We start from the raw sequence: 25,414 nt of genomic DNA, 5'->3' as shown, positions 1-25,414 counted from the left end.
AGGATGCGGCTACATGGACACAGGCATCAGGGCCTGCTTGATCCCTGGCCTGGTTTGTTTACTGGTCAAAAGGCCACTGTTAAAAGGCAACCGCAGTGTTGTCCTTCACAGGACATTTGCCTTGGGCTGCCATGGGACCTCGGCTGCCCCAAGGGGCCTGAGCATCCAAGGGCTGGGAAGAGGACTCACCACTCCCAGACCACCCAGACGTCACCCACTGACAGTGACCTCCCCCCTCCAGCCAAATACAGACCTGCATCCCAGACGGACACTGTCAGAAGGACCTGGGTTTGCTGAAAAGCTTACAAAAGTAGGGATTTTATACCCCAAATCCAGGAGGAAGGGGATTAATGGTAGCAAAAGGGTTGGGGAGAGACTGGGAACAGCAACTTCTCAAGCGTTTGGCTGTACAGGCTATGAGAGAAAGGGTGGTCCTTCTGCCAGCAGTCTGTGTGCTGGCCAGGCATAGCAGTGTGACCTAGCATGCATCTCTTCAGGATGGAAGACAGCAGTCCTTTCTGTTTGTTTTCTTTCTCTTTTACTTTGGTCAAGGTTCAAGGTTTTTGGAGGATAACTTTTGCAGGCCTGGCATTGCAATGGACAAGGCATGTCCCCTAGCAGGTAGGTCTCTGCTTCATGCCAGCCTCTGCTTTCGGACTAGGATCTGGGGGCCAAACCCCCTCCTGAAATCAGTCTCGTTGGAAGGGGGAATCTTTTCTGCCGTTAATGCTGTCGTGCAGGTCCTCAGAGGGAGCTCTCAGACATAACCTTGAACCCTCATGGCTAGTTTAGGGGTCCCTTGGCTTTGGGTTGTGGGTGTTGTGAGGTGCCCGGCTCTCCCCAAACCCCTCGGCCCTTACCCAGGCCTCAGGACAGCTGCTGTGACGTTGCCTTTAGGTTGCTGTGAGGCTCACCAGCAGAGGTTCACTCTCCTGGCTTCAGTGTCATGCCATAAAAAGCTGAGGAGATGCCCAGCAAAGCAGGGGATAGCTAAATTGGGGGTTGCCCCCACTTTGAGAGAAGCAGAAGGTGCTGACATCTAATTCATCTTGTTAACAGTAGTGGTTGGTTCGTGGGGGATGCTGGCAACATGAAAGTCTATTCTGCACATCCCAGAGCAAAGGAACACCTTCCTCCTGGATTTCTGGTAAAACGCTCCATCAATCTTTAGCAATGGGCCAAGTCACATAAACGGTTTCACTGGTGAAAGCAGACAAAACCAGTCTTGTGTAAAACTGCCTTCCCCAGAGCCAAGTTTCTGCAGCTGATAAAGGTCATTAAAAATATCTGATTCCAGGCAAGGACGAGCCAAAGCCAGGGCTGGTGGTGGGCCCTGAGGATCCCTCTGCCCAGAGCAGGTTCCACATGTGGTGCCAGGGCTCAGTGTTGAGCTCAGCCCACCCCACTGCTCTCCATCTGCTTGTGAAATGCCAGAGCTGCTCATGCTACAAACCCCAGAGGTCTTTTTTTCTCCTCCTTCTCCATCTTGCTTGCATAATGGATTGGTGATGCTAATTTTGTCACTCCAAAGCTGTCTCCAGGTGAAGTGAGCTGGGGGGCAGGTAATAAATCTGCCATTGCTCCGATCCACAGCATATCTGGTGTTTAGAAACTCAAGTTGCAGTAAATACGACACAGGGCCTGTGCACAGATGGCTTAAATTACACCTAACCCCTCTGCACTCTTTCATGCTTCTTGCCTGAAAGACTCCTGAAAGTCAATGCAAAATGCGAGACGCAAGCACTTTGGGGTCCTTGCATCTGGAAGCAGTGCCCAACCGGATACTCCAGGTTTCACGGCCATTGCTTTGCAACGTGCTGCAGTCGTGGGGAGGAAATCTGCTCCTCCTGCTCCCGGAGCAGCAGACATGACCTCGAAGAGCACCACACCAGGCTGCGAGCGGCGCGGGACCTGTGGGAGATGTGGTGGAGGAGCTCCCACGCTGTGGGGTGTGTGTGAGGCAGTGGGACGGTCGTGCTTCCTTCCCCTGAGCACACGCGCACCGACTAAACTGCAGCCCTGACCCACATCACTGACTTTGCTGCAAGGTCTGACCGGAGGAGAGACAGTCTGCACTTACCCAAATACAGACAGCATCCTTCTTGGTCACAGGTATTTAGCCATTAGTCAAGGACATGCTGTGGGTATAAATATAATCCCAACCCCAGCTTAGCTCTGCTACAAATATCTGCTCGGATCACAGTGTAGACATCTGTGAATCAGGTACGTGGATGTGTGGTTGGGGCTGGTTTCTGTCATGGTTTCCCCCCCTTGGGCTACAAAGAACTGATCTGGGAGTCTCTGGAATAATACGCACAAACCCCACCGGTCTTGTCTCCTCTCAGGAGGAAGCTGGAGCCAAGCGGAAGCTACCTCGGGCCTCCTGTTTGGGACAAACTGCCCCAAATGCCAAGCCCTGCTAATGATAACAGACAGGATGAAATGCAAAGAGCAGGAGTCTAAATCACAAGAATCCAGAGACCAAAGAGCACAGATGTCTCTGTTGGAGCGGGGTGTACAAAACCAGGTGGGTCAGACATGCAAAATTTTATCTACAAGCATAAGATCAGCCCTCATGGGTTAGGTGTTTCTCCCCGTATCTTTTCTGCAACAGTGTCCAAAGAATGATGCCTAGGGAATAGTATAAGAATAAGGCAAACATAAATAATCCTTCCCCCAAGCCCTCTTCCAGAATCACCTGTGGCTCAGGGTCTTCCTGAACTGCTCTGTGGTTTCTGTATACTCACTTACCATCACTGAATTTCCCTTGCATGAAATTATCTGGTCTCCCATTGAATCCATGTCAAGTTTGGCAGCAACAACATCCTGCAGCAAGGAGTTCCACAGTTTTGCCAGCCCAATCTGTGCTTAAGCGCTGGGTAGAAAGGGAGCAGCTCCATGCCATAGGACTAATGCCTGCAAAACCTTACTGCAACTTCCCAAACTGAATTAAGCCTGGGTGGAAAACAAGCTAACAGTCAGTCTCTGAGCAATACAGATGCCTTCCTCCAGCTTCTGGGTGCAGGCATTGGCCTCTGTCCCTTGGAAATGCTGCTGCCTCTGGAGCAAAGAGGAGGACACACTGGTCCTTTTATACCTCAGCTGGGAAAGGAGCAGGGCCACAAAGCAGAACAACCAAATTTTCCATGTTTCTAGGCCAGACAGGTGGAAAACTGGACTGTCAGCAAAGCAAAGAGGGAAACCCAGTCATTTTTGGTGCTCCTCAGTGCTCTGGCCAAATTCAAAATTCTTCCCCTTGAAGATTTTAAAATAATTCTTCCTGACGCTTGAAGATCGATGGGTTCATTCCTTCCTTTCCCAAATATCATTTGTCTTATTCTGACCTTATTCTAGCAGCTCCAAGTGTTTAATGTCTGGGATATTTTCCAGATAGTTTAAAAACCAACTTCAAGGCCTGACTTGATGGTTTCCTGCTTTAGTATATCCTGCAGTTGGATGACATACTGAATGCAGGTGATTTCTGTCTGGCTTTCACCATACACAAGCAGCTCTCCATGGGATGATGTCATTCTGCCCAAGCTCAGAGTCTGGCTTACTCTTTCCGCACAGAACACCTGCTTCGTTTTTTGAAAATTGCTCCAATATGCTGAATCTGAACAGCCCCCAAAAGATCCCCACCCCCATCACTGGAGACCCTCCTACAAGGGGCTACCAGGACATTTCTAGAGGAGTGGTTCACATCTATTTCAGGTATTGATGCCGCTGTAGCAGCCTTTCAAGTTCAAGAGAATGCTATTCAGGCAGGCTGTTAAAAAATAATCTGGAAAAATGTTAATTAAAAAAAAAAACACACAACAAAGCAATCTGTTTACCTGCCCACATGTAGCCCCCAAGATGAAACTTATTCCAGGCCCAGTGACTAGTAGTAGTTAGTTTATTAGTACAGATCACAACAGCAATTTAAAATCACAGAATAATTGAGCTTGGAAGGGACCTCTGGAGCTCATACAGTCCTACACCTTGCTCAGTGAAGGTCTAATTAAATCGGGTTTCTCAGAGCTGTGTCTAGTTGAGTCTTGAACACCTACAAGGGTGGAGATCCCACAGCATCTCTGGGAGACATCTGGATAATTTATTTCTACTCCTTTTCAAGAAGCTGTTGCCCACAGCAAAGCCAGTCACAGGTCAGCAAATCAGCACCAGCCTGCCTTCATGCCAGTCTGTACGCTGGGGCAGCGGATGTATGAGGGGTGCGTGTGTCCCCTCTCTGCCCTTTCTGCTTTGGGAGAGGCAACTTCTAGCAGCAGAGAAAGAAATGAAGGCAGAGACAGTAAGATCTAAACTGCTGGATTTGCTAGTGCTCATTTGTCAGAACATTGGTGTGGTTTTACTGATGGGCTTGAACTTGGTAAGACACTCACCTCAAGTGCTCAGAGGAGTGTGAACATACCCAAGGAGACATGCCACCCTCTAATTGAGAGAGTTTGCTGAGCAAATAACTCTTTTCAGGAATTTTCCACGTCCCAAGTTGACTCCAGGTGAAGCCAGAGCCCCTGGAGGCAACATTGCTGCCTGTCTTTATCAGAGGGAATGGTAAGGACTTTGCTTGCTGTTTGGTATTTGTTTTTATGCTAACAGGCTATGACTGTTTCAGCTTGGCAGCTTATCCCAGGCAGGTGGGTGTGATGTGAGATGATTGCCCTGGAGCTGTGAATGCAGCGTTCAGCCCCTTCACAGGTCTGCAAAGGCCTGGGGAGACTTTCGAGGACCCAGCCTGGATACTTTTCCAGTCTTCTTAATACTGAAGACTGAAACAAAAACCTGCTGTCACAACTGCTCTTCCTTGTCTAAGTATGGTGTTTGCTGGCCTCATCTGTGATCTTCGCATAGGGTACTGAGTAGATATCAACATGCTGCATATAAGGTGGTTATCAAAACCCATGTGAGATGCCATGCTTTGGTGCCTGGAGGCCAAGAAGGGCCTGGCTATCGTCATTAACGCTTTGAGACGAGATGAAGGCCTTTTCCCCCTTTTCTGATATAGCCTCCCTAGCTCTGTGGAGACAGGTTGGGGAGGCAATGAATGTCAACACACTGCCATGGCCTCCATGGTACAACCAGATTTGCTGTAAGAAATGTCCTGTGTTGCCATGGCCTTCAGACTTGGGCTTTGGAGGTCTGTGTCTTCCTTGGTCCAGATGAGCTAGCACAGTGACCAACCACTGCAATCATTTTGCCTTCCAGAGCTGAGCCAGAGCTATGTCAGGCCCCATGGTAGGGTGTGAGTCTGCTGCTAGGAGCCCCGTCACGGCTGCGCTGGAGCTGTAGGCAGGGCACCTTCTAGCCATTTTGGTCTGAGCATGGTGGCTTGCAGCCCCACAGCCTCTTCTCTCCATCCAGATGCAGTCAGTCATCTCCGTCAGGTCTTAAAATGGGAGAGAGAGCATGAAGATCCATCACTGCACAAGACAGCAACCTGTTTTTGTCTCCAGACAAATGGTTCAGGCCAGGGCAGTCTGCCCCAAAGGGTGCTTATTCTGCAGTAGGAGTGCTTTGTGCTGGCTTGGGAAATAATTTAAACTAACCATGAGTTTGCACAGGGGCACTGGAAGGATAGATAGATTCACACCCTTCCTCATTTTACACTAGCCACCCAAGTTCACCCAGTAGCCACTCAAGTTCACCCAAGCAGCCACCCAAGTTCACTCAGTGCCTGTACTGTGTGAAAACCTGTCAGCAGAGCTGAAGAAAGGCCTTCCAGTCTGTGGGGCATCTCAGTTTGGAGCGAATCCTAAAGGTGTTTATATTCTCCAGGAAAAGGGAAATATCCCCTAGTGCTCAGGCAGCCATAAAACCTGGAAGCTGGACAGATGTGGCCCAGAACTCCGTCCCAAGGAGAGGTATTTCCAGGGGCTATAGGAGAGGAAGAGGTGTGAGTTGAATATGTTGGACGGGAGCCACTGATCCCCAGCCAAAGGAGACTTTCTGCTCTACCAGTCTGTTCACTTTGCTTCCTCATTAATGCCTAGGCTACTTGCATGCTTGGCAGTTGTGATTTGAATAATTTGGACTGATTAATGTTTACATAGTAACATTTGGAGGAAATAAAACCACACATCAGCCAACAGCCAACTAAAGGCTCTGAAATGGTGTTTTGTTGGGTTTCCTAAAGAAAGAGGCTTACACGACCATGCAGACCTATGCCACTTGCTTGTCTGTGCGGTTAATCATCTTGAAATATGTCGACAAATCACAGCCAGGTGTCAGGTAAGGGTCTCAAAGATTGTACATTTTTGTCAAAACTGGTTGCTGGCTGGAGAAGAGGGGTTGCATTACTGTTGTCACTGAAGGAAGGGCAGGGGCGGCAGTTCCTCAGCATGCCTGGTATGCTCCGGAGCAGAAAGTCCGCAATCAGTGCCTGTACCTTCCTGCTCAGCACCTGCATTGCTCCAAACAAGGCCAAGTCACGGTGGATCTGCAGCCAGAGGGCCAAGAATGGGTGAGAGATGGGGGAAGATGATGAGGGGGGAGTGGGAGCATTGCACCTGGGCGACTGAGGTGACTTGGGAAGAAGGAATGAGGATTATCTAGGGGTCTTATGGGAGTGGATGAAAGAAGCCTAGGAGATGTGAAGCCTGTAAAGAATCATCCATTGCATGGAGCTTCTTTGCTTTTCTCCTGATCAAAGACCATTTTTCAAAGGTTGCTGGGGATTCAGAAATCCTTTTAGTCAATCCTCTGCCTTTCTTCATCTCTACAGGCAGAGAAGCATTATCTGATCTCTTTCTGGGAAATCTGATATCCTTCCCTCATCTTCAAAGGTGCTGGTGAAATCTGTGATCCTTTAAAATATTGTTTGCAAAACCAGTCCTCCTACCCAATCCGCTTTTGACACAGACCATCTCTGCTTTTCACTATTCTCCTTTTGGCTGGGCAGTTTGCCTGGGTTGGCTCAGATGACCCCAGGAGTGTCCTAGCAACTCAAAATTCCCTGGAGGAATGTGTCAAGGGAGTTTCTGAATGACTGTAATAGGGTTTTTGAACTCTCCCAATTAGCAGCGGAGCTCTGAATACCAGCAACAGCGAAGAGACAAGGATGGATGGACAGGAATGGGATTAGGTTGCAAGCTTCAAGGATCCTTCCAAGGTTTGGTCCACGTGGTATTTGTGGTCTGTGTGCTCTGTGGGCAGACCAGTGTGTCCAGCCAGCCCACCAGCACACAGCATTCATCTGAAATGGCAATGGGCATTTAGGTGACGAATCCTGTGCCTGGGGTATGAAACCATTTTATAGTCAGACATGGTATTTTGATGTCTGCAATAAAAGCAACCCATTGTGCATTCTGTACCTGAGGTCCCATTAAAGCCATTGGAGACCCTTGGGTCTGTTCATCTGCTGAAGTGTGGGCAACCACGCATGTGCCAGTGCCACTGAAGATGCCCAGGTTTCTGAGACATCTGTGCGGGGCTGGTGGATGCAGCACACATCTTACGGGATGCCCATCTCCAGGGGAGCTGCTGGAAGGTAGGGCATACCAAAGAGCGTGAAAGAGCCACGAAGGAGTCCTGGATCTCCAATGACTATAACAGGAGCAAGTTTCTGACGTTGAATTTTACCCCGTCCCTCTGGGTGCATGAGATCCCCAGTAGTGAGCAGAGACCTAGCTAGTGCTGCTGGTGGTTTTCCATTGGTGAAAGCTGCAATTGGGCCTCTGTGCTGGTTTTCATGTGCACCCATGCTCCTGTCCTCCCAGACTGTCTCAGGGCACTGGTTTAACTGGAGCCAGAGCTAAAAACAGTGCTATGCCTGAGATCAAGGTTTTACACCCACATGAGGTGCCTAACTCCCCCAGGAGCCTTGCTGACATTGGCACCTTCCTGTCTCTTCAAAATCTGGCCTGCAACTGCCCTCCTACATGGCATTAGCCTGGCAGGGGCATTTCTCACCATCCTCCCTCTCCCATAAGCCCCAAGCAACCAGGAAAAGGAGGAGGGGATTTAACAGAAACTGAAATAATACAATCCCAAAGCCTTCCCCCAAAGCTGATCTTTTATCTTAGGAAAGGAGCAACTCTGGAGCCTCCCTGAAGCCTGCTGGGAGTCTGAGCTGACTACTGATTTTATTCAGGAGATGCTCTGATCCCTAGCAGTGGGCTGAGGAAAAAATGCTAGGAGAACTAAAGCAGTCATCCCATATTTACTTACTTATTTGATTCTGGATGTATGCATGCATGAGTGAGTAGGGATTTATAAATGAACAGAGGTTTGGATTTTCTTGTTTTTTTTTTCTTCCCCCTAAAAAAGCTAAAAAACCACCCACCAAATTTAGCTAGATCTGAGCATTGGCAATGTTCAGACCAGCAGCTTACACAGCGATTGCACACACCCCAGGTGCTTTCTCAGCATCTCTGCAGATGGTTGGGAAGAGCCCCAGATCTGGCCAGGAGTCCTTGTGCTCTCTAAATGTGGGAGAGCCGACATTTCTGCCTTTTCATTTTCTGCCAGAATCGGATACTGCCAAGGAAATGAGAATGCATTCCCTCCTGGCTGCAAGAATTAATAACTAGTTTACTGAGACAAATGATATCAGCTTCTCTATGCTCATGGCTCAGCAAACACCGACGCTTGGCTCTCTAACGCTACTGGCTTTGCTTTGCATGTGACACCAGTGGGAGACTGAGAACTGCTTGTGGAGGACAGTTATCTCCCCAAAGCCCCCCTACATGTTTTCTGAGGCCTCTATCTTTGGAGGATTTCTGCCTTGGAGCATTTATCCACAGTGACCAAGCAGCACCCCAAAATCAGCATTACACTGTGTTAATGCTGTCGCGCAGTGTCTGACCAGGTCAGGAGTTGGTGTAAAGCGCTTGAGCTGCGCTGGGGAGGGGCTGGAAATGTCCAGTGCAGCACAAGCCCTGGTTGCATCTGCTTGGTCTGCAGGACTTCCACCCTGCTGCGACACTGCCCTTGGTGATTTGTGCCTCTGTGTCCCCTCCGCTGGACGTCCTGCTCCTAGGCTGGGCCCCTCGGGATGTGTTCGTACAGCCCCCAGCACAGTGAGACCTGTCTCAAGAGGGACTGTGAGGATCCAGGGTGATAAAAGCTGGAACAAACATGGGAAACATTTCCGCGGGCCAGAGCATTGTCCCTTGAGCCCACGCTGGCAAGAGAGGTGCTTTTTTAGGGAGAGCACATGAACTTGGCAACTGGCTGTGGGCCAGTCCTCCTGCACCACCCCAGCATTTACACCTCTGGGACCTGGGGTGCTTGAGAGGACATCCCAGCCTGGTCTTCAACATCCATTAATGGGCCTGCTGTCCATGAATTTTTCTAGCTCTTTTTTTGATCCTGCTGACACCTTCTGATACCCACTGTGCAAAGAGCTACTTTCTATTATCTGTTTTAAACTGATTTCCTTCCCAGTTTCATCACATGCTCTCTAGGATTTGGTGAAAGGTGGTTCTGCATTTGCCTTATCCACCACTTTGGTGACAGCTGAATATGGCCAGACTGGTCCCCAGGGTAGAGGACAAGCCGAGGCATGGTTTAGTTTACTGGTACAGATGTAGTCTGTGTAGTCAGTCTCAAGTACGTTCCACTGCTGGATAAATATACTGATGGAAAAACACTTAAACATTTGTGGGAATGTAACATCTCTGAGATTCAGTGCTCTGTCAAATCTGGTTGGGATCAACGGTTTACAAGTTTTGTGGAGGGGAAGAGGGGGTGGACTACAAACAAAGGGATACACAATCAGCGTCATCTTATAAATGTCAAAGGCTTAGGAAAGAAAAAGCTAAAAGCAGCCCATGCATCAACAATCAGAATGGATACCAAGAAAAAGATCAGGACAAACAGGGAAATTTTATGAGGCATAATTAATTTGATTTACCAAATAAATCACAGTTCTGCTCTGAGGAAGCCAGAGAAGCAGGGAGGCAGAAAACGAAGCTGAGTCGCTCCCTCCCACATGCAACATGCAAATCCATCCTGAGCAATTTCTGGAGCGGCTGAAGGTCAGTAATTGATTTGGAGACCTGGGTTTCTGACTACATCACGATGCAGATGTGCTTCCCAGCCCAGCTAGAGGGCTGCGCAGCTCCCACTGCAATAAATGAGCTCAGAATATGAATAAGGACGGCTGGCACCGAGCGGGGATGGGAAAGGAGCACATTCTTCGCTTGACCGGTGAGGAACAGGAGACAAAAACTCTTCCACACCGAATTAACACATTTGTCCTGAGTTACAAGCCCTGCCTGCCTCTCTTTCCTCCCCAGAGCAAAACTCCAGGCCTCGGGTAGGCTTCCTGGGCTAAAAGGAGGAGGGAGAAGGGGTGGAGGTTGTCTCCAGCTGTTCCGCTTGAGCTGGAACCTACCTGCTTTGGAAGAGAGGATCAGGCTTCAATTGCTTGGATGCTTCTGGCCCTCCCACAACTCACATCAGAGCACAGATGAGTCTCTCTGTTACTGTGGAGAGCGTCTCAGCACAGCGAGCTGGCGAATCTCTCCCAGACCTTCATCCCAAGGCAGAAGCCGTAACGGCTCAGTGGAGCAGAGACGTGGATCCCCAGCCGTGGCTGCTGATCACAGGCCTAGGTGTGCCAGGGAGATGTTTCTAAGCCTGGACATTGACATTTGCCTTTGGGAGTCCTCAAAAATTGCCTGGCTCCTGGGCTAAAGCATCCGCCCTCTTTAATAAGATACCTTCTTTGCGGAGTCCAAGATTCAAAGGAGGAACTAGAGAAATTCGTGTGGCATTGGTCTATCAGTTGCGTTTGAACCGTCTCACTCAGGAAACCCCTACAGTGATGGCAGAATCTCAGATGTGGGGCCAAGGATGAAGATTCACCCCTAAAATGAGGTTCTGAGGAGGAATGGCAGTATGGTCATTTTCCTGCCCTGCCTGATGGTCCAGTAAAGGCTCTTGTGATGATGACACTGGTCCTCTGGGACCTGGATGGAGAACACCAGCTTTGTTTAGTGGATCTTGTGGATCCAAACCAGTTAAAGCTCTGGCTAGGCCTTTGGTACCTGAACACTGCAAACACAGGGAATAAAACAGCTGCTGATGGAAGTGACTGTATTAGGAGTTTTTGCTGTGGTTTTAGACAGTTCAGAAGTCCTCTAAGTTCAGGTGTCTAGGATTTAAGCCTGGCCACCATGCTTATGGGCTCTGGATTTGCAGCATCTGGATGGGGTAAGAACCTCAACAACCACTGTTAAAAAACCCATGATAAAAGGAGAAATGTTTGATGCGTACCCAGAAAAGTTCTGGAAGTGGTGCCCTCCTGGTTGTTGCCCAAGCCTGGCAGAGGGTCAGCAGCAGATGGATGTGCTGAAGCAGCTCCATCCAGAACGGGAGGTACCACCACAGAGGCAGCTGGGGCTCCCTCGCTGTGTAAGCCAGCACATGCGGTGAAGGCCACAAATTCTGAGGGAACGCTTTTCTTTTTAGTCCTTAAGGAGCCGTGCAAAGGTCAGCTCTTGTTTTGCATTCCTGCTCACTGCAGACTTAAATTTTGTTTTTATATAATGCTCCAAACCCCATAGCAGCCAACAAAAAGGATCGCTTTGGATCCAGCTGATGTGGGACCAGCACTAACAGCTGAGCAGAGAGAATATAGAGGAATGCCGCTAAACAGTAAAGTGGTGAGTAGGACCAGCACAGTTTTTATTTATTTCCTGTTTAATTATTTCCTCTCCTTTAACGAGTTCTGCACTGATGTGGAGGACAGATGGGCTGGGTGAGCTGAGAGCATTTTGCCTTCCTTCCCTCATCTCATTTCTACAAGGAGATGATACAAGGAAAGGAAAATATCTGACTGGGATGCGGAGCAAGAAGCAACCAAAATGCAAGCCAGCATGTGAATCTCCAGCCAGGCAGGGGTTTCTATGGCATTGGCACCATCGTCAGTCTATCGAAGTGGCTGGAGTAGGAGTGTCTGGCAACCAGCTGTAAAGTAAAGCAGAAGGAAAGACATTTGCATCTGTTTCAAATGCTTGTCCTTATCTTACTGCTGCAGCTGAGGGCATTTCAGAGAAGAAACAGCACTGAAGGGAATGTCAGGGAGGGAGATGAGCTGGGGGAGATGAGCTGGAGAACAGCAAAAAAGAGCAGGCTTGGGCAACTGACTCAGAGGAGAGGTGGATTTGGACATGGAGAGTGCCCCATGCAGGACCTGGAGGCTGCCGGGGGAGAAGCATTGCCCCAGCATCGCAGGAGGAGGCAAGGACTGCAGAAACAACCACTTTACTGTCTTCTCTTCTCCAGTGGTTGATGTTTACCAGGGCAAAGGACCAGTGTCCTGCAAAAATCCTCAGTGAGTTTCAGGGGGGGCATGTGGCTTCAGCAGGTTTCTAACACCTCTCCCTTGGCGGGAGTGAGGTTAAAAATGTGTGTCCTTCAAGAGCCCAAAGGCCCATCTGCCCTAGGATCCTGGCTCTGACAGTGGTACGGGGAGAAGTTAGGAGGTACTGCTCCTGTTTTCCCCTGACTTCTGCCAACTTTAGCTTGGAACTGCCATAGGCAGTATCTGTGCTTGTATTTTTGACTATGGGGCCCTTCATGGGGCCTATGTTGTGAGAAATGCTGGCTGCGGGTAAGGAAAACCTTGCCCGAGATGCAGTTGGCAGGCAGGAGACTGAGCTGAGCTCCCACAGTCGGGCCATGGTGTCTTCTGCACGGTTGAAAGACCACGAGCTCTCGTTTGGGAGCTGCTATTTCGACACCAAAGGGCTGTTCTTCACTCTTCTCCCCAGGGATGGCCAAAACTGGTCGTCACCTTACAACCCACCTTTGTTGGCAAGGGCTCCCAGGAGCATGGTGGTCCAGCAGCTCCCACACAGAGTTGTCGCTTGACATCTGCTGTGGATGCAGGAGCGCAAAGCAAGCAGCAGCAAGGTGACTGGACATCACAAACCAGCCACAGGACAGTAATTGTCCATTTGGCCCATCTGACAGCCCAGAAAGTGATGTGCGTCCTGGGCTGATTTTACCACCCCTCAGAGCATCAGCATGTTCAGCTCTGGAGCCCAACTCCTGCCCCTCAGTGCTCTTCAAGGAAACAATCTGAAAATGAAGATTAAAGTGAGTGTTGCAGTGACCCACATGTGCAGTACTGGCTGTATGCACCCATGCACGATATGCTTCATAGAAATAGGCAACAAGGTGCACACGTACTTATTCACACCCATACACTGAAGTACACTCACACATGCTGCTGAACACACACACTCATGCATGCACATATATATTGTGATACACATGCATGTAAACGTGCACGTGCTTGTGGTTGACATACTGCATGTAAATAGTGTATTTTCACATGTATGCTGTTGTGTTCAAAGCACACACAGTGATATGTGCGCAAGCATAGCAGTACACGCACACACGCTGTTTATTATCAGTGGTAGCAAACACACTACTAAAACATGTGTTACGTATATACACATATCCTGTGATACACACACACAAACACACAGAGTCTGTATTGCACATGTGAACATGCTCAATCTGGTCTATGCACATGCAAACACCCTTATGTGCCAAGACACACGTGCAGAGTGGCACACACACCCCATTCCTTCCACTGTGGTGCACACACACAAACACATGCACTGTGTTTCACGTTGTTGTGTACAGACACGCACACCCGTACCCAGCAAATACATCACACTCCTGGAAGCCAAGCTCCAGCTGGAGAGCTCTTTATGTATCTGAGGCCAATTAATGAGTTTTAGCAGTTAGCTTAATAAATTACAGTCCCTTTATAACAGCTCTTGGAGCCCTCCAAACCCCACGCTGGTTGGCGTGTGATTGCCTGCCCGAATGCTCAGTGCTGGCTCTCACTCCTCAGATGTCCCGTGCTGGCACCACCTCTGCCAGCCATTGCCCTTGGTCGACCAAGACAGCAGCGCCCTCGGGAAAGTCAGCACCGCTAGTGTTTGGCTTTACCCAGGTTGCCTTCTGATGCTCCATCCCAGCCCCCCCAGCTCCCTTCAGGCCCTGTGGGTTTTCTGGATTAACCGCATCTGTCTCTCCAGCAGTGACCTGGGACGTGACATGGGGAGGGTGGGCTTTGACTGCGTCTCAGCAGGCTGGAGCATACGCGTGCTGGGCCCTACCTTGCAGGTAGGCTGATGTCCCCCTCCTTCCACAGCCTCCTCCCACCACGGTAACTTGCAGCTGTACCAAAGCACGTCCTTGATGACTGCCCTGACACCACTAGTGCTCTGCAAGCGCTGGAGCATAGTGCTCCTGTCCTCCTGTTTGTGTTCAGCTAGCAATGTTGCCACGCATTTGAAGCAGACACCAGCAGCAGGAGACACACAGCATTTGCAGGGCTGCACTGTGGTTCAGGTGACCAAGGGCTTCTTAGTTTCTGCACCTGAAAAATAGGGCTGAATAGAAAAACAACCACTCAGAGGAAAGGAGGCTCAGCCCAGGCTTGCTCCCATCCTGCCCGGTCCAGGTAGACAATAATATCCTGAACGCCTCAAAGAGAAACGTGCTCACAGACATGTGCTGGTGCCAGGAGACAGAAAAAATCTGAGGATGGATGGCTTCACGGAGGGAGGAGTGTTAATGTCTGTATTTCAGGGGAAGAGGAAGGCTTTGGGGGGTTTTTTGGGATCTGTGGAAGTCCTGCTGCCCCCGTGGGCCTGCAGCTGTGGCCAGGCTGCTGGACACACAGAAACCCCGGTTGCACCACCTGCTCCTGTGAGTTGCCTCTTCCCACTATCTGCACGACACACTTGACTCTACCTGGACCACATGGGAAGCCCTGCGGGAAAACGCGGCCGGAACGGAGACCCCAGCCAGGGGCACGACGGCTTGTCACGGAGCAGCTGTCCCCGGCTCTGGGGCACAGTCTCTGGTCTCCCTATTCTCCAGCATATTTTATACCGGCGAATTTTGTCCCTTTGGGCTGGCGCGGCCACTCGACAGATGGTCACAGGAGACAGCTCAGGTAGGAAGGCAGCTTCTCTGTGCTCCAAACACCCTCCCTTCTCTTTGCTACCAGGCAGAGGAAGCGGCCTATTAGTGTGAAATCCATGGCAACACGGCCGACAGCCTTGGAGCCATCCCCTCGCCTCCCTCCCCTCCTCAGCGCGGCTTTGTCTGCTGCTCACACATCCCCGAAGTTCTCACTTTTTGTCTGTCTGGCGGGTTTTAAAGGGAGCGTCTTTGTTCTTCCCGCTGCGCATCACTCCCGCGGGCAGTGCCAGCTGGGGATGCAAGAGACAGGTTTCCCCCGTCCTGCAGCAGGGCCTGAGCGAATTTACCCTGTGAGAGACAGATTCCTGCCTTTTCCTACACCACCAGAATTACAAAAATTGACTGCTGATGTGCATAAGCTATCAGGATGCATGGCTTGCTCTGGAGGTGGGTGGGTAAGTGGGCTGCACCCTCCAGGCAGATTTCTTCCTGCAAAAAAATCAGCCTGTGGCTGTCTGTCTTCTCACCAGCAACCCAGCAAGAGCAAAGTGCATTCCCCTTAGAGGAGACCCTACAATAACACACGGGTGAGGTCCCCTCTGACCTCCTGCATCAGTGGAGCAGTGCGTTTTCCCCTCTGGGACTCACAGTCAGCTCAGGAGGAACAGCAGGCAGCCCTACCAAAACAAGCCCAAAGCCCATGACTTCCATGCAAGGCTAGAGGTCTGTAAGTGCAGCCTACAGAGGAGAAACCCATAGCAACAGGGGAATTTGCCACCTTTCCAGGGAAAAACAGGGAAGAGGGAATCCTAAAAAAACCTTCTTCCTGAGCCCGTTGCAGACATGAAAACCCCGTCTTCTCCTTTAACAGCAGTCCTTGAAAGAAACCATCCCCACAGACATGAAAACCCCGTCTTCTCCTTTAACAGCAGTCCTTGAAAGAAACCATCCCCCAAACCACCTGTCTCCTACACTCCTCAGTTTCCACCAGGAAAACAGCCTCCTCTGGAATGTGTGAAAACCCTCCAGGTACCTAAGCATCGTGAATTCAATCTTTTAATCCCAGAAGGAGTGTCAGCATTGTGCTGTTGCCAGAGACTCCTGACTTTCCCCTGGCCCCCGTTAGCAATCGCCCTGGGAGACCAGGATGAGCCCCGGAGGAATCCTGAGCTGGCAGGAGCCCTTCAAAGCCTGGCCAGGGAGCCTGATGTCCCTCTGGCCGGTGCCAGTACATCATGGCATCTAAACGGCGCGTATGGGATGCTCTGTGCTGCTCTGCACTGCCCGCTGGGTTTGCATTCACGAACCATGAGTGCAGCCCTGGAGGAAAGAACAGAAAACGGGCAAATCTTTACATGGAGTTTGCTTTACACAAGCAGGTCCCAAACAAAGCCAAATCCCAGGAGTTCGGTCATCCTGAGATTGCTCCCCCTTTCCACCAGCACTCTTTGGCTCCAGTCTTTAAGAAGAAGGGTTGGCCAGTGGCTAGATCACTGTCCCGGCACCAGTGAGTGCTGGTGTCACCGCCCTGCTGCCAGGCTGGCCTTTTCCCAGGGAGGGGCTGGATGCCCACACAGCAACACAGCGTGGATGATGCAGGTGGATGTGCTACAGGCATCGTCGTGTGTGCAGCATAGGTCGGAGTGGAGATGGGTCTCAGTGCCATGAGCTATGAAAGAGGATATTTCTCAAACACCCAGTGGAAGAGCAAGATGCCTAGCATGATGCTTTCCTTGTCTCGGTTTGAGAGCTGTCTTGCTGCAGCCAGGAATGCTGCTTCCGCTTAAAGATAAGCATGTGCTTACAGCCTGGGCTGGCTCGGGCCCAGCACGAGCACAAAGAGAGCTTTGTGCGAGCGAGCTGCACCAGGCAGCAGGGCAGAGCCGCTCTCCGAGGGAACTGGAGGCCCTTATACAAAGTGGGTCTCCAGGGAAAAACTAAAAGGGGACCTTTCTTTGCATTTTTGCAGAGAGGGAGGAGAGCAGCACGTTGTAATTAACAAGCTGCAGGTGATCAAATCCCCGCAGCCCTTAAGCAGTGAAAGGGAAACAAAGAGCCACATGAGGGGAGCAGAGAAGCAGAAGTAAACACTCTCCGCGGGGCATCACTCCTAGAGAAAGGCAAGCTGAGCTCAGAGGGGTGGGAGGCTGACCCACGATGGCATCTCTCAGATCTGCCGGGCTTGTATTCTTTACTCGCTCTTGAAAAGCCTTATTCCTACCAGCGGCAGTGCCAACGTACAGGCTTGAGAGAGGCTCTCCCACCGATTGCAGCAAAGGAAGAGGAAGGCAGCACAATATAAGCGAAAAAGCATGCCCCCTGTGCTCTTTACATGACCTAATTCCTTGGCCAGGCTGGGATGAATGTCCAGCCGTGCCAAATAAATGCAGGCTGGTTCAGTGCTTGGGGAGGAGAGTAAATGCAAATACAGCTGCTTGTACTAGCAGCACAAGCTGGTGCCACAGAGAGGAGTGGTCCTGTCTATGTCCCCTCACTCTCACCCCCCACTATGCCTTAGCACAAGTGTTTGTGCAGCCTTGTGGGGAAGTGGAGTGATGAATCCACCTAAGTTTTAACTGACATGGCTAAAACATGCAAAGAAATGAGTCACGGACTGAATCCAACATACCCCACCATGCTTATGTCACTATATGGGAGAGAAGAAGAAAAAGGCAGAAAGCAGTGAGCAGCCAGGTAGGATGACATCTGGAAGGGAGCCAGGCAAGTTCCAGTGGAGAACAGGACTGGCCCTATTTCTAACCCAGTTTTCTAAGAAAAACTTGCACCATCAGGACCTGTGTGTGTCTGTCTTTTTAACTACCACCCTTGCCTCCCCTACATTAACTTTCAGACTCATCAGGTGTCCTCAATCAAAGCCAATCAACTTCCTCAGCAACCTGCTTGACCTGCTGCTCATAAATGGAGAAGAAGAGAGGGTAATTGTGGTTGTGGGCTGTAGTTTGGTCTGTGGTGGCTGTGAAATGGCTGGGCTTATGATGTGGAGAAAGGCTTAAGAAGGTGAGCAATGGATTTAGGAGAATTGACCTCATCTTATTCAGAAAGGTTGCTATGAGGTGAGATACTATCCAAGAAAACTAGTTGATTTTTTTTTTCTTTTTAGAGAGAGCTTTTACTGAGAGCTTGGGAGCAAACCTTCCCTTTGCATGGAAAGATCAGGAGTTTCAGTACAAAGCTTGCCTGGCTAATTGAGAAACTTTTTGATGAACTAAGCTGCTAAAAGACAGCATGCAAGAAACGAGAAAAAGACATAAAATGAAAGAGTATGAAAGCATTGCTTGGGTACTTAGGAATAAAAGTAGGAAGGCCAAGGGCCAGCTGGAGCTAATGCTGACCAAGGCTGTTAAGAAAAACAAGAAGGCAATCTACAAGTATTTTGCAGAATACTTTGGGGAAAAATATGTATTTGTTGTTGAATGGGGGAGATAGCATAGTGATGAATAATCATGGAAAAAAAGAATGCATTTTTTTGCCTTAGTCTTCATATGCTAAGCCTGCTCCAGGCTTCTGTGCATGACAGCAGCATTTGGGAAGGAGAAGAGCAGTCAGCAGTGGGGGAAAAACAGGGTAGGGTCTACTGAATGACTGGACTGGATGGGATTCTGAAAGAGCTCACTGATGTGACTGTGAGGCTACTGTCAGTCATCTATGAAAAACCATGGCAATTGGCCTTTTCCAGCCATCTGACCTCCCTCAGTGCCATATGTCAAGAAGGAGGTTGTGGAGGATTACAGAGGCCAGCCTTGCTTCTAGCCCTGGAAAGATGTTTGTCCTCTTGGGGTTCCCTTCTGGGCATATGAAGGGCAAGAAGGTAAGCAGGGATAACCAAAATGAATTTGCCAAAGGTAAATCACCCTTGAGCAACCTTGCTGCCTTCTACAATGAAATGGTATCTTCTATGGTTACTTTGAATTTATTAAGGTTCTTGATGCCATGTGATACATCATTTTCATTTGGAAACTGAAGAAGTATGGGCTAGAAGAAAGTGCTGTTAGGGTGGCTGAAAGTTGGATGGACTGCCAGGCTCAAAGGGCCATAACCAATGGCTCTACATTTGTCCAAAAGCTAGTAATGAGCAGGGGATGATGGGGTCAATACTGGGGCTGGTATTGCTCAAACATCTTTCCAAGAGACCTTGATAAACCTGAGGACGGGACCATCAGAAACCTCGTGAGGGTCAAGAAAAGCTCTGCACCTGGGGAGTGACAACACCTTGCACTGGGAGTGTGTCGGAGTACTGGCTGAGCAGTAACCCTGCTGGAAAGGACCTGGGGCTTACAGTGGATGCTAAGTTGAAGATGAACCAGTAGTGTATTCTTGCTTTGAGTAGAGTACCCATGTACTGATCCACATCAGGAATGTGTCTAGCAAATAAAGGGAAGCTGCCACCTGCCTTTGCTTGGCACTGGTGAGAGTGCACCTGAAATACTGTGCCTGGTTTTGGATCTGCAGTTCAAGAGGGATGTAGAGAAACTGGAGAGGATCCAGTAGAGCTACTGAAGTGAGGAGGGTCCAGTAGAGAGCCCATTGCATTGCAGGGTCTGTATTAATGTCTCCATTGAGTGAAGGCTTCACCATCACCACTCCTGTGGGAGCAACCATAGGCCAGCTGGTCCAGATACTAACCTTTGAATCCCTGATATGAGTCCAGGACTCTTCATGAAGTGCTATGGGCCTTTTCCCAGTGCATGGGGAGTGCTTGGTGCCTTGGAATAGGATCCAGGGAGGAGACTTGCCCAGCGCAGGCTAGGGACCATTCCCAAAAGGCAGTTTGCACATGGCCACCCTGCATTGGAGGCTGAATGTGCTTAGTAGTATGGATGTGGCCAGACTGTGCCAAATGATCTCAGAGCCAGAGAAGGAACCATTATAGTTCACTAGTAAAGATCTAGCGACAGTAGACAGGACCCTATGTTGCAGGGACCCACTCTTACTACCCAAGAAAGTTGCTATGAATGGAAAGACTCTTCCAAAAGCTGAGTAGAGCTCAGTGTCAGCTTATAAAGCACCACTTGTCTGGTGTTCCCCTTATCTTAGCTGTAGTCCACTGGTGTTAGAGCACGTCCCTAGAAAATGAGAGTTGTGGCTCCCTTCCCTTGCTTTTCTGGAGGCAATCAAAGCTGCAGCTTGGCCCAGAGACCCCAAGCTACAGAGTATTGTGTGGAGGTTACTTTAAAAGCGGCTGTGCAGAAACAAATTGAGGCCTTTAGGGAGAGCATACAAAGGCATATGGTTTTGCTTTTAAGTGATAAGGACTCTAAATTGGGGACAGGAAGAAGGCCTGTATTTTGGATGTATGAAGAAACCCTTTAGTACTGAGTGAAGACTAGGTAATAAGTCCTTTCCTTCTCTGACAGAGTGCTAAAGCAGGGAAGAAACCACAGATGAGGGGGCAAGTTTCACCTTGCACTGTGATGCCTGGCAAATCCTGAGGCTTGCATGCACTGTGAGCAGTCCCTGCACCTTCTCATCCCCCCAAAATAGTTGGATTCACTCTGTGAGCTGGTCCCTTCCTTCTCAGAAATGACTATAGGCAAGAGAAAGAGCCCTTACAGAAATCTGGTCTGGCTCAAGCTGAGCAAGCCTGGCTAGCTGACTCCCAAGTCTTACTCTGTTTCGTATTAAAGCCATTGAAGAAAGTGGAGAAAGAGAGGAATCCAGGGTTTCCACCCTCCTGGGGAGTGCTCTGACCACTGAGTCCTCATATGCCCCTTCGTGCCTGGGTATTCTCCAATAAGGCTTGTCACATTCTTCTGTGTATCTTTTAAAAGGAAGCAGCAGGTGTTGGTGCATGTTGTTGGCAGTCATTTCCTATGGCTGTGTTTGCTGTGTCCCACAGGGGTTTGAGGAAAAACAGCTACCTGGCTTCCAGATGCCAGTGGCTTACCCGTAGTTTGGCTGCACACTGCTCAGCTATATCAACATATGGCTTTAGGGCTATTCCAGCCTAGCTAGGAGGTATTTGTAGACCTCATTTTGAGGTGAAGGTGGCAAGGGAGTGGGGCTGTTCAGGCTGAAGGTTTGTCACAAGGCACTGGGCCATGTCCAGGAGTGCCTGAGGGGGTTGAGGTCTGCCAAATCTGCTGCTAAATCTTCTGTGGAGGAGTCCTGTATGTCAGAGGATCAGGACAGAGGCAATAATCCCTTCAGTGGACACAGCAAAACTTGACAGAAGTTCCTTGGCAAAGCTTGCAGTCAATGGAATTTTGAGCAAGTGAAGCAAATTTGTCTGCTGCAAGCTTTCCTCCCTTCCCTCTGGATAAGAAAATGGAGATGGGTTTTCCCAGGGGCAGATGAAAAACCCAATGAAGGGCTGTTCCTGGATAATGTGGCTTTATCTAGCCATCCTCTCACTAGAAGCTTTCATCTTTGCCCAGGGAAGGGGCTCAGTGCATGCTCCTCCCAGGCAGCTAGAGATCTCCATGCTTTCTCAGAAGAGCTGTGACACACTTCCCTGTCCAGATGCCTTGTCTCAGTTGTTGCATGGCATTGTGCCTGATCCCACCCAGAGGACACAGCAAGGAATCTTTCATTTGCTTTTGGTCATTGCTTTTTTTGCCTGCAGGAGGGATTTCCAGCACCACAAAGCACCATCCACTGGAGAGGGTCCTGGAGGCTGCCAGTCCTCCCATCAGGGCCTCTGGGCCATCCTTCCATTGCTGTCCTGTCCTTCTGTGTGTCAACAAACAATCTGATAAATAATTCCCTTTTTCTTTCCTTTTTGCATCTTATTACCAAGATGTCTTGGGAGTGCCTTGGCATCCCTGGGATGAGCACTCAGAGCAGACTGCTGGCAGCTGGTGGAGATAATTGAGAATTCATTATCACCTTTCCAGATGAGCTTGCCAGCCTTTCTCCTGAATAGCTGAGAGGACTGGGGTCCACTGCCTCTGTTGGGTGGGCTTGGAAGAGACTCAAACAGGGAATAGCAAGTTATTTGGCGCTTTGCTTGCTCCTTCCTGTGCTGTGGCTATGTTTGTGCTAGCAAGCCAAATGACCAAGGAGCATTTACAGGCACCGGAGTTTGACTGTCCACATTGTTCAGTGGTCAGCACAGTCCCTGGCACTGTTTAGATCCAGGCCAGCAATCTCCAGGCAGGGTTTGGGAGTTTGCATGGGTCAGGGACTGTTCCTGAAAGTTAGTCTGGCTTTGGCTGCCCTGTTCTGGAAGGGAAGGAGTTTAATAATACAGCCAGTGTGGCCACTTGGCCTAAGGCCAGAGAATTGATCCTGGCTACTGGTGGAGTGGTGGAGATGCAGCTCTTAGTGTTTCCCTCTGAATAAATGAGAACCCCTCTGGATAGGTGGTTTCAGGTATGTCATGAATCAAAAAGACTCTCTCTACAGCCTTGACTTAACAGTGGGTAAAGGAACTGTCCTTCTGCAAGACTTATGAATCACTAGTGATTGCTGCACTATGAAAATGATTAATTGCATGCTGTCCTGACTGTGTTTTTTGATGCAGATGCTAAACTCTGCTAGTGAACTAAATATTATCATGGTCCCTCTTCCGGCCCTGAGGCCACCTATTATGGCCCAGCTGTGTTCATATGGTTAAACTATCACACTAAAAAAGGTGACTGCCCCCATATTGCCTATTGGGGATGGTCCCTGGACTGTGACAACTCCTGAGCCATACCTGCAGCCTGTTTGAGTCAGTGCTAGTTCTCCTGGACCAAAACCATGCCAGGAACTATGCTGGTAATACCTTTCCATGCCTGTCTATTGACCCCTACTCACCCCACTGTGTCCCCAAGTTAGACACTGCTGCCTTCCTGATCCCCCATGCTGCATGGGCTCAGAGGGCAGCTGCCTCTCCAAAGGGCCTGAGTACTGGCATGGGAAGTGGGGCACAGGACTGTCCAACAAGCTGCTGGTTTCATGGAATGAGTATGAACTTAACCATGTTAACAGCTCAATCCCTCTAATTTGGTTAGGCTGTGTCAGGCTCCCAATTTTAATTTGCCTCCAGGAGATGTTTTCATCTAAAATCCCAGTCCCAGCAGCTCTGGGCTGGCAAAGGACACACTGGGCATGCCAATGTGGTCACATCGAAACCCAGAGCCGAAAGGCCCTTGGCTGTATGTCTGACTAAGCAGCCTGGGAGCTGCAGCCTGGGGCAACCAGTCAGCCTTCCTACATCTCATTTTCTGCCTTATTATATGAGCGTAATTATTCTAACTACCTTTCTGGGTTGGTAGGAGGAGGTGACTCATAGAGCTGACCTTTGCAGATAGCCACAGAATATTGTTCATAGCACTCCTACGGGAAGTGTCCTCAGGCATATGCTTCCCATTGAGTTGCCGCCTTAACTATTCAGACTGCAATATAAAGCAGTTGAGGCATCTCCCTCTGCCTCTCCAAGCAATCCCCATCCTAAAGAAATCCCCTTGTAGGTTATGGCATTTTTGGAGCAGCTCCTTCCTGCCCCCATTGTTCCCAGGGAAGAGAGACAACGATCTAAGAATGCAAAGCTCTTGAAACCCTTCCAGAAAGCTGCAATTTATGAGAAGCCTGTTCCAACTGGCACAGGGAAATCATCAGTTGAACAAAAACATTATGTAATGCTCCCCCCCCTTCCCTCCGCTGTGCACACCTCCTTTTCTGAGGAGCCCACAGGGAAGCCAACATAGCCACCAGAAAGAGGAGATGTCGGGGAAGGAGCAGCGGTAAAGCATTGGGCCTCTTCCACAAGCATCTCAGCACTGTGGCATTTGCAGACCTTTCATGGTGCTGCAGACAAAAGATGATAAGGGTGGCTTGGCTACCTGAGGGATAAGACCACACAACTGGGGAAGAGTCTGCGTTATCCTCCTTTTGCTAATGGGTATTGGGTGAATCCAGCTCTTGGCTGCTCTAAATGATGGAGCTGACATCCAGGTCCTTCTTGATAAAATACACTGGAAGGACAAGAGCTGAAATCAAGAGCAGCCCCCTGCCACTGGACCAGGAGCTTGCCCCAAATTTGAACCCTGGTTACATTAAAATACACATCTAAATATCGTAGCATGGGGCTCAATTTCACATCAGTAAGTACAGTCACCTGGGGCTCAGGGGTTTCACCTAGTAGGAGTGAGAAGGGAAGGGCCAAGACTGTTTGGCCTTCCAGACTTCACAAATCGCACAGAGACCAGTGAGGCTTTATGGAAGTGGTTTCCACATCTTTCAGTGGCACTCTTCCTTCGGGACATTGCCCGGGCAGTTGTATAGCTCCTCTGAAGACCTGCTAAGCTATGAGTAACACCTAATGGTTTTTTTTCTGTCTGAGATTTTGGTTGTAATATGTGCAACAGGGGAAGAATATCTGATTCTGGTTTTGCTGTCTGCCACCTCCCCCTTACAAGTCTTTCCATGCACACACATGCCTGTCTGCCTTTCTTGATCTAAAATAAAACCCACTTAACAGACAGCCTCAGTCTGTGAAAACACAAAGTGCTGGGAATACTCCAGTTGAGGTTTTATTCAGATGTTAAGAGAGGTCAGACGATTGTATCTGAAATACCTTGGAGTAGAGGCAATCTGAAAATTCAGTGTGCAACTCTTTGAATATATAATGTCCTGGCCTTCCTGGTGTAAGCAGGACCTGTCAGGGCATTTCTGGGATGACATCTTTATTTAATTGCATTAATGGTAATATAGAGGCAATAGTGGGAGACATCAAAATACAATCACTTGCTGATCGTATGATAGCACTTCGTACTGCCAGAAGAGTACAGAATGAGACACTTTCCTCAGGAATGATGACCCTTTTATAGAGGCTGAATTGGGGTTGTGACAGATGAGCAAGGTCTTGTCCATTAGTATGTTCTGACAGATCCATGCCAGTGAGTGTGGCCAGCTGATCTCAGGTTAAAACATGTAAAATTGCTTTGTACTTCATCTTAATTGTCTCAGGAGAAGTCAGAAGTCAAGCTGGGCAAATTATTTTCAACTGACTTTCTCATGCTGAAAGATAAAACATTTTGGGTTGATTAAAACTGCAGGACTTGGGTCTAGTTTGAAGAATGACTTCTACCCACTGAAAGAAAGGGAGCAAGTAGAAAAGTTTCATTAAGGCTTTTGCAGGGAAAATATTTTGACCATTTATTACAAAACAATGTTTGAATGAAAATGAGCTGTTCTTAATGGCTTCAGTTTAAGATTAATATTTTTAGAATTCTTTAAAATAAAACAAAAAGGAAGCCAGTTAAAATATTAGATCAACTCCCCCCCCATCCGAAATTTGCATATGTGTGAGCTTTTTTTTGGGGGGGGGGGGGGGGGAATTGGTCTTCAAGTTAGCCTGGGGAAAGTTGTTGTCTTCCAGTCCGGCCATATAATTTAAAAATCAGGTCAATTATTTATGTAGACTAGTCTCAGACTTGCTCTTTATTTTCAGTGAGGAGCATGCCTCACAGCTAGAGGGGCTATGGACAATCCGAGAGGTTAATTTGTTATCAAAGTCTAGTGGAGCCCTGCTTGAAGTATAGATGGTCCAGCTGGATGGCCATGCCATGAA

General features: G+C 49.2%; 1 long non-coding RNA gene across 1 annotated transcript; it reads right to left on the bottom strand.

Moving 5' to 3' along the window:
- Positions 1–3,881: 3,881 nt before the first annotated feature.
- LOC112991174 (uncharacterized) lies at positions 3,882–13,354 on the bottom strand. The gene is made up of 2 exons (XR_003261241.2): positions 10,337–13,354; positions 3,882–5,386 (listed from the first exon to the last, which is right to left on the bottom strand). It is a non-coding gene; the product is annotated as an uncharacterized LOC112991174 (long non-coding RNA).
- Between the last annotated feature and the right edge of the window lie 12,060 nt (positions 13,355–25,414).

Source organism: Dromaius novaehollandiae, chromosome 3 (genome assembly GCF_036370855.1).
Source record: "Dromaius novaehollandiae isolate bDroNov1 chromosome 3, bDroNov1.hap1, whole genome shotgun sequence".
Taxonomy (NCBI): Eukaryota; Metazoa; Chordata; class Aves; order Casuariiformes; family Dromaiidae; genus Dromaius; species Dromaius novaehollandiae.
This window is presented reverse-complemented; position numbering and strand designations above follow the sequence as displayed.